Here is a 9,005-nt window from a genome sequence, read left to right on the forward strand (position 1 = left end):
TTGAGAAAAATTGTAATAAAAAAATATATAGGGTATTCAGAAAATATTTTGGGTATTTATCGGTTCCTCGGGTCAGATTTCAGGTAAAATTTTGGATCTTTTCGGTATTTCAATATTTTGGGTACTTGTTTGGGCTTTTGGGTATGTGTTTCAGTATATTTTTTGGGTTTTCAGGTACTCCGAGTATTTTTTAGTTCCTCAATACCCAAACTAATTCGGACATGTTATGGTCTAGTAGATAAATGTATTATTAAATGTTTGTTAGAGAAATTTTTGGTTACTTATTGTTAATTAAATATTATGGTAAGACCAAAAATCCCCTTATATATTAAAAAAAAAGTCACTTTAGTGAGATCTGGTGACGTGTCGCTCATAGGTAAAATTTCAAAAAATTGTTATAATTTGATTGGTCGATTATTTTAATTTTTATTTATTTTAATTAGATCTAAAAATTTAAGGTAAGTCTAAAAAAATTTAACATCACTTGCCATATAATCTAAAGAATATTACAAATAACAATTTATGGCAACTAAGTTTTGAAATTACAGAATGATTAATAATGTTATAATTATTACTTTTAATATTTATAAACTATAAATTATAATGAACGAATTTTTATATAAGATAATTATAATATTTTTATACTCAACTTGATGAATTGTATTCGAATATAATTATATAATAATTATTTTAAATATTACAAAATCCAAACATGTTTATTAATATGATTTTTAAATTATTTATCGTTGTTTACAGAATAAATTTATCAGAATTTTAAAATGATTTATATAGTGTTATAAATTATTTATAAAAATATAAATCCTACTATATATTGATTGAGAAGTCACATAAGTAATTTTTATTACGTGTTGATCATAAATGAACCCTTCAAATTGTTATAATTTGATTGACCGATGATTTTTAATTTTATTTATTATAATTATATTCAAAAGGAAATGATAATTCAATTACCACTTTCCAAATAATCTACATAATATTAGAAATAATTATTTATGGTAACTAATTGTTGAAACTATGGTAACTAATGCGATCAATTTTTTTTTATATATAAATTCCATAAAATAATAAACAAAACTGTTTATTTGAATTCATATAATGATTTTATATTCGTATAGAAAGAATTATATTTGTATATAAAGTATCATAATAACTATTAATGTCTAATAATTCAATGCATGCTTTATAAATCATTTATAAGATTATAAATACATTTATAAAAATCAGCCGTTTTAAATTATTATAAGAGGTTCAAAATCATTTATAGAAGCTTATACATTAATTTATAAAATGTATTTTGAAAATTTATCCCCCTATTACAATATTTTGAATTTGTTTCATTTTTAATGGTAAAATTCCTCAACTATGTTTACTTGGTGTAGAAACTCATAAACTAAATATTTAATGGTAGTAATAATAATTATGACCTGTTAGAGTTTAATTCATTAAATAAAGTTAGTTTCGGTGGTTTTTCGTTAAATATTTAGCTTGAAGTTTTTTACCCAAAATAAACTTAGTTGAGGAGTTTTAACGTTAAAATTTCTTATTATTTCCTTATTATCTATTATTTAAATCCTTATTGTGAGATTTGTTTTATCAAAAACCAGTTGCAATCAACTGACGAGATATCTTCTTTCCTAATATTGTGCATTTAATATTTAAAAATATATATAGCATGATTTGAGTTACCAAAATTATGTATATATTATAACGAGAATATCTTTAAAATTTTATTAGAAGATATTCTATCTCATAGCTGAATTAAAATTTATTAGAGGATATTATATCGCATAGCTTCTCTTGAAAACTAGGTCATTTAGAAACTTAAACTAATTTGCTATATAAATATCACGCCACCCCATTAGTTTCACGCATCTATCTTTTAAGTTTTCATATGTTTTTGATCGTTCTAATTTAAATTCTACTTTTGTGATCTTGTGCAAGTGTATGATAATCAATAAGTAACTCATATACGGGAACACCATTACTGGTAATTTTATGGGAGATTCTTCTTCTCTGTTTATTTTTGTTCTCTTCCTCTCCATGTTGTATATCTATCTATATTTTTGCATCAGTAGTGATTCAACTAACAAAAAGAGACGACTTTGTTTATCCAGGAACTGATCATCCCTTTCGAAAAAGGTAATTTTTTTTTTATAAAATTAAATCACTTATCAAGAATATAATATAAGATGTGTATGCTAATCAAGTGTAATTTATTTATTGTGTGTTATCCTCTTCAGTACGTCTGAGAGCCAAAGGTAATCTCAAAACTTTTTAAAAACTTTGAAACTTATTGACGTTGTCCTATCAATTATATAATTTGTTATATTTTGGGGATTGTTTACATCTTTAAATATTTTTGTTAGAATTACCTCTTTTCTGACTTAGAGAAGGAAACCGTAAATCATCTATGTTGTTACAATGAAACCAATGATAATAAATCTCAGGTAATTCAAATCTCTCTTTTATATTTCATGGCTGATTTTTTTATTGGGGTTATGCGTGAAATATTTGTTTTTTCTCAATTATATTTTTCTGATGTTTTAAGTAGTGTTAAATGTGATCGTTTTCTAAACATTCTAATGTATTCTTTGTTCATATGAACATAATATAAATATCAATATGTAACATCGAATCTTTCATATTAACCATATACATGTAACATAGGTATTATATAGTTGTAAATATGTAATTATCAATTTAACATTAATGTTAATATCCGCACATGCGTGCGGGCGGTCCACCTAGTATTGTTAGTTATAGAAAGGGTTCAAACAACTTTTTTAAGTAGATTTATTAAAACTCCTTCCGTTTTAATAGTATTGATCTACTTGGAGTTAGCTTTAATTCCCACATAACTTTTGTACCCATTTGTGAGGCTCATTAGAAATGTCCAGCAACCACAAAGTTTTGAAACCACATACATTCCCAAAAGCCTTGGAACATCAAAGTCACACTAACACAAATACTTCATCGACATCTACATCTATAGCATCTGAAGACTAATTAAGTTAAAATTTACAGAAGAAAAATAACAATACATACTCTTTACCGAATATGGTGAAGACAAAATCGTATACATAGAGCAGGAGACACACTTGAAAACTCCAAAGAACGTAAACGTAGAGGAACTCAGCAAGTGCTCTGTGCTCATAAACTCACCAGGTTCAACACAAAAAAAAAAACAGGTCGAGAAGGTAGGCAGGTAGCTTTGATTTACATCATTTCCATTCAACAGTACTGGAAACTGTTCTCATCTCTTTAGTTCACCATATAATTTACTTTCCAGTTTTTTTTTTTTTTTTTTTTTTTTTGGTGTAAAATTTACTTTCCAGTTAGTTAGACGTTAGGAAATTACAGACTCACAAATCCAAATTTACGGCGGAAAGATTTAATCACACTGCCAACTCTCTCAAAAGATTGTCTACCAAGGATTCCCACAAACTCTTTCTGCAAATGTTGTTGAGTACCCTGCTGGTGAAGGTATGGTTTCAGTTTCTGTATCATAATTTTCAAAAATTAAAACTTGATTAACTGCAGGCTTTCATCTGTTGCATATGAAAAAGAATTTTGAATCAAAACCTATATTAAACCGAAATAAAGGGGTTTGTTTTTCAAGATAATTTAAACCCATTTTATCTTCTCCCTCATCAAACGCAGAGCCAGAACATAAAAAAACAGACAATCAATTCATAGGCTCGTCTCAGACAAGAGTTTGTGTAATTATTAATAGAATTGTTGGCTCCCAATCTTCCAAGAAGGCTTCAAGATGGAGTCGACGATAAGAGCAAGAGGAATCAGGGAGATGGTTGAGTGTATGAGTTTGAGTTTAGTCTGATAATCAAAACGAAGTAGAAAAATTTGCAGGCGTACTTTTTCATCCCGCATGAGCTCCCTTCTCTTTTCGCACCTCGTGCCTCGCCAAAACAAAGTGGACGCCTAACAACTGTCTGCCTTTAATGACCGGTCTTCAACTGAGAAACATGAGATCGGCAATAGCATTCTCTTCACCCTTGTTTGAAAGCTAAAGAAACCGAAGAAGTAGAGAGAGCAATGAGATTATTGACAGAAAAAAAAAGAGAGAGAGCGATGAGATTTGGTGTTGTCTTCATTCATATTTATAGGTTTAGAAATTTGCGACTAAAAAGGAGGAGGTTTTGAGGTAAATTAAGACACATTCTTGGGTTCACCCCCTAGGTACAGGTTCACCAACCAATAAGATTGTGTCATTTTAGATTCAGTATCTTTTAAAAAAGGAAACAAAATATTATCGAATTATATTATATTTTTAAAACAAAAATTGTATTAATCACAAAAAGAAGATATTTTAATCGCAAAAAAAAAGAATTTGTTTTTCAAAAGTATTTTTAACGCTGCCAACAATTATTAAACCCTAAACCCTAAACCTTTAGATAAACTCTAAACTCTTAAATAAATCATAAATCTTAAAGTTTAAAATTTGATCCAAGAGTTTCGGATTTATCTAAGGGTTTAGGGTTTACCCAAGGGTTTAGGGTTTACCCAAGGGTTTAGGGTTTAGGATTAGGATTTAGGGTTTAGTGTTTTGTTGATTGTGTTAAAAATATTTTTTTTAAATTCAAGAATTTAAAATTTATCAAAAGGTTTAGGGTTTACCAAAGGGTTTAGAGTTTAGATTTAGAGTTTAGTGTTTTGTTTATCGTATTAATTTTTTTTTGAAAACTTTTTTTTTGCAACTACTATTATTTTTATTTATTTATACTTTTTAAAAATTTTAAAAGCGTAATATAATTTGACAATAATTTGTTTCCTTTTTTAAAAGATATCAGATTTAAAATAACTAAATCTTATTGGTTGGTGAACCTATAGGTGAACCCAAGAATAACTCGTAAATTAATGAGCATGTAGTGGGACTGAAGGATTAAAGGCCATAAATGTGAGAAGTTATTAGTTGTAAAATTTTAGCAGACGGAGAAAACTGGTAGATGAAAAGAGGCAAAGGTTAGAGGTAGGAGAAAAGTAGTTGGGCCTAAGAGAATACGGTTTAGCAGAAGTGTTATTTGTTTATATATTTTGATTGATTTAGAAATCTATATAGTATTTTATAAATCCAAGTAAAATATGCAAATTCGGAGGTTTTTCTTTTGATTTGAGTCTTTGTATTTTTAACTAAAAAATCCAAACAAATCTATTCAAATCCATTATAAAATCAAATACATTAGTAAATCTGTATGATTGAATAACACATGATTTGATATAGAATTTATGAATCATTAAACCAATAACACATGATTTTAATACAGATTTGAAAATCACAGAACCAATAACACTAGATTTAGTTCGGATTTTCAAATCCATTAGAATAAAACAACCAATAACCCCTACTTACTTTTAGAACCTATTTTCTTGCGAGGCTCATACGTTTGAAGCCCAAACTTACAATCATTTTAGAAGGCTTAGATATAAGAAGTCCACAAAATATATAGCTTATCAAACGAAGAAGCAAAACCGAAAGTAGCTTTTTAAACTTTAAGAAGCAAAACTGAGAGTAGCTTTTTAAACTTTAAGAATTGACTGACACGTGTCACAATATGGAACAAGGTCGATCTTTTGAGGTGGAAGTTTGAGAAGCGACAAAACTCAACTTTATTATTATAGATTTTCTTACTAGACTCGTATGTTAATTTTAATCATTTTTGAAAGCTTAGATATAAGAAGCCCACGAAATATATAGTTTGTCAAACGAAGAAGCAAAACCGAGGGTAACTTTTTAAACTTTAAAAATTGACTGACACATGTCGTAATATGAAATATGATTTTCTTATGTAGAGGTTTGAGAAGTGACAAAACTCAACTTTGTTGTTATAGATTTTTTTACCAAGTTCATACGTTTAAAGCCCAGAATTATAATCATTTTAGAATGCTTATATATAAGAATTCCATGAAATACATAACTTGTCAAACGAAGAAGCAAATCCAAGAGTGGCTTTTTAAACTTTAAGAATTGACTGACACGTATCGCAATATAGAATATGGTCTGCTGATGTGGAGATTTGAGAAGTGGCAAAACCCAACTTTATTTTTATATAGATTTTCTTACCAAGCTCGTACGTTTGAAGCCCATAATCATAATCATTTTAGAAGGCTTAGATATAAGAAGTCCACGAAATATAGCTTGTCAAATGAAGAAACAAAATTGATAGTAGCTTTTTAAACCTTAAGAATTGACCTGGTCATGTATATAAGGAACATGGTCTACCGATATAACAACTTGAGAAGTGATAAAACTCAACTTTATTGTTATAGATAAATATATAGATAGCCAACTCCGTGTCTATCTAAAATCGTTTGTTGACCAACTGACACAAACAGCAATCAAAATATGCAAAGGTATCAAGTGCTTTAAATATGTTCAACTGATTTAGCTCACCGCTTAACCATGTACTTTAGAATTAGACTAAAAAAAATCAGTGAACCATTCATTTTCTCATCAAAAAGGAAATCGGATTATGAACTCTATCAGTCTTTAGCAAAAACTTTGTTTGCTCGAAAATCAAAAACACATTTGTCTCTTTCTATTCATTAATCGACAAAATAGTCATGAAATAACCTAATATACTAACATGATGCATATATATATGTATATATATTCTGTTCTTTTTGTCTAGCTTCTAATCCTGATTGAATTTTAAATACATGGAAAACCAGAGAGTTTAAAAACCACTACACTAGTATATTTGGAGACTATCCAAAATAAGACGGACTCAAAAAGTAAAAAATTTCGCAACAATAATAGACTTCTTTTTTCAAAGGCAACAGTAGACTTATTTCCACATATTTATTTATGTAAAATCATGAAGATTTTTTTCTTCTTCTAAAATTCTGATCAACTTTGGTGATTTAAATATTGACTTCAGAATTATAGAGTATTTGAAAACATCACACTGAAATTCTTTTTTTTGGTCAATTCCTTAAAAATTCTAAGAGTAGCTCCATTGTTTAAAAATTCATAAGAGATTCTTTCTTAAAAAATTATGTTAAAATTTTAATATGATTTGATTATATAACTATTTTTCCGAAAAGCTAAGCGAGTTGATTACACTAGAGGTCACATTCTGAATTTGCCTTACATTCAAAGGCACATTCCACATTAGAGGCACTTTTTCTTGGTTGAAGTTAAATTTCAGACAATAATGCCCTTAATGAAAGGAGAAGGAAATCGATTTGTTTTCAAGAGAGAGAAATTGTGTTTCCAAAAATGACTTTTAATTATTATTATTATTTAGTATACATCTTAATGTTTTGTTTTGTATATTTTTAAAATTAAAGGTATATATAACTAATTTATTGATATGATAAATTATGTTTTTTTATTCTCTATAATTTGATATCCACTTTGATATGTTTTTTTGTAATATTTTAAAATCTATACACAATGATTGTAACGTGTGGATGTGGACGTTAACATGTACACATATTAAAAGAATGCTAATTCAAGTTTGTGGATATAGAAACTAAACTAGTATACGTTCTGTTAATATATTACATAGGGATATATTGTCATACAGGTTGTGGATGAGCACTGCTATCATACACAATAGAGCATGGTTGAGGAGATGCATGCGCAATGTGACTGTCCACAAGGGAAGGTGTTGACAACGCATGTGTGGACATGGTCTGTGTATACAGCGATCTAATTTCAGGTTCTGGAGAAACAAATCATTTATGATAAAACCATAAACAACACAACCATCCACGATACTTTCATCTGTAATAGTTGTCCACAAAGCTCTCATCCACGATGCTTCCATACACAATGAATCCATCCACATTGAACTTTTTTCATCTTATTTTCATGTGGACGAGTTCATATCAAACATTTTTTTTCTTCAATTTATATATTTTCAGCTTTTCCTTAAACTTACAATTTTGGTGAATAAAGTTTGTTTTGTGTACAAGAAGTTTGATAAAAAAAAACATTTTGTGTATAAAGTTTCATGGACAAGGTTCCATGGACAAAGTTTCGTGGACAAGGTATATTTAATTGTAGATGCAAAAAAATAGATGGTCGTTTTGTGAAGTCAATAACAAAAAATCTGGATTCTTTTTTTGTTTATTTTAATTTTCGAATTGATAAAGTGGGAAGAAAAAAAGAGATGGCCCACGTGTTGTTTTAGTAATTCAATTGAACGATAGATAGTTTTGTCTTTAGTTGGAGGATATTAATGTCTTTCATACACTATAATGTATGTCTCAAGTGCAAAGTGGCTTGAAATGTAATAGCAAACTCAAAAAGTGCCTCGGAAGGTAAATTTTTCAAAAAACATTTATTGATGAAACTCACCTATACGTCACAACGGTGGAGGTTGTTTTAAGACAACCGTACGCCAATATTTTATTTGCAAAAGATTTGCCCCACTAAAACAGATCAAACCAAATCAACTTGTTGAACAACAATAGTCTTCTTTAATTAAAAACAAGAAAGGTATACATCATAGAAAAAGCTCTACATACCTTTTTGTTCAAAATACAAATTCTTGATCTACTTAAATACTTAAATTTTAAAATTTATTCATTTATTGGATGTCATATTCGGTTTGATGTTAAGAAAAGATAGTTCATAGTAGTTGTAAATGTGAACACCATACCTTTTGCTTGCTTTTATATTATCTGATAAAAAGAAAAAACAATAATAGTGTGATTCCATAAAGTGTCTGACGCTTAAGTGTCAGTAGTTCATTGTCGTTTTCTCGTTGATGTTTGGTTAATTGTTTGGTAGAAGGGGGTTACTCGTAGAGAACACGGTTTTCTTAACCTTAACAAATCCCATGTGACACACAAACACACACACACTCTCTGTCTCTCTCTCTTGTTTTTTTTTAAATCCTCGGATACAAAGATTATTACTTCTTGTCGTGTCTGCGACAGTTTGTCTCTTTCTCTCTGCTTCACCGTTTCCTCTAATTCTAGGGTTGGAAAAGGAGGAGAGGAGAAGAGATAATTCA

At 28.7% G+C, this 9,005-nt stretch overlaps 1 long non-coding RNA gene across 1 annotated transcript; it reads right to left on the reverse strand.

Annotated features, from left to right (window-relative positions):
* Positions 1 to 2,495: 2,495 nt before the first annotated feature.
* LOC103864012 lies at positions 2,496 to 4,785 on the reverse strand. The gene is made up of 2 exons (XR_632152.3): positions 3,604 to 4,785; positions 2,496 to 3,519 (listed from the first exon to the last, which is right to left on the reverse strand). It is a non-coding gene; the product is annotated as an uncharacterized LOC103864012 (long non-coding RNA).
* Between the last annotated feature and the right edge of the window lie 4,220 nt (positions 4,786 to 9,005).

The sequence above is a fragment of the Brassica rapa genome, chromosome A04, assembly GCF_000309985.2.
Source record: "Brassica rapa cultivar Chiifu-401-42 chromosome A04, CAAS_Brap_v3.01, whole genome shotgun sequence".
Taxonomy (NCBI): Eukaryota; Viridiplantae; Streptophyta; class Magnoliopsida; order Brassicales; family Brassicaceae; genus Brassica; species Brassica rapa.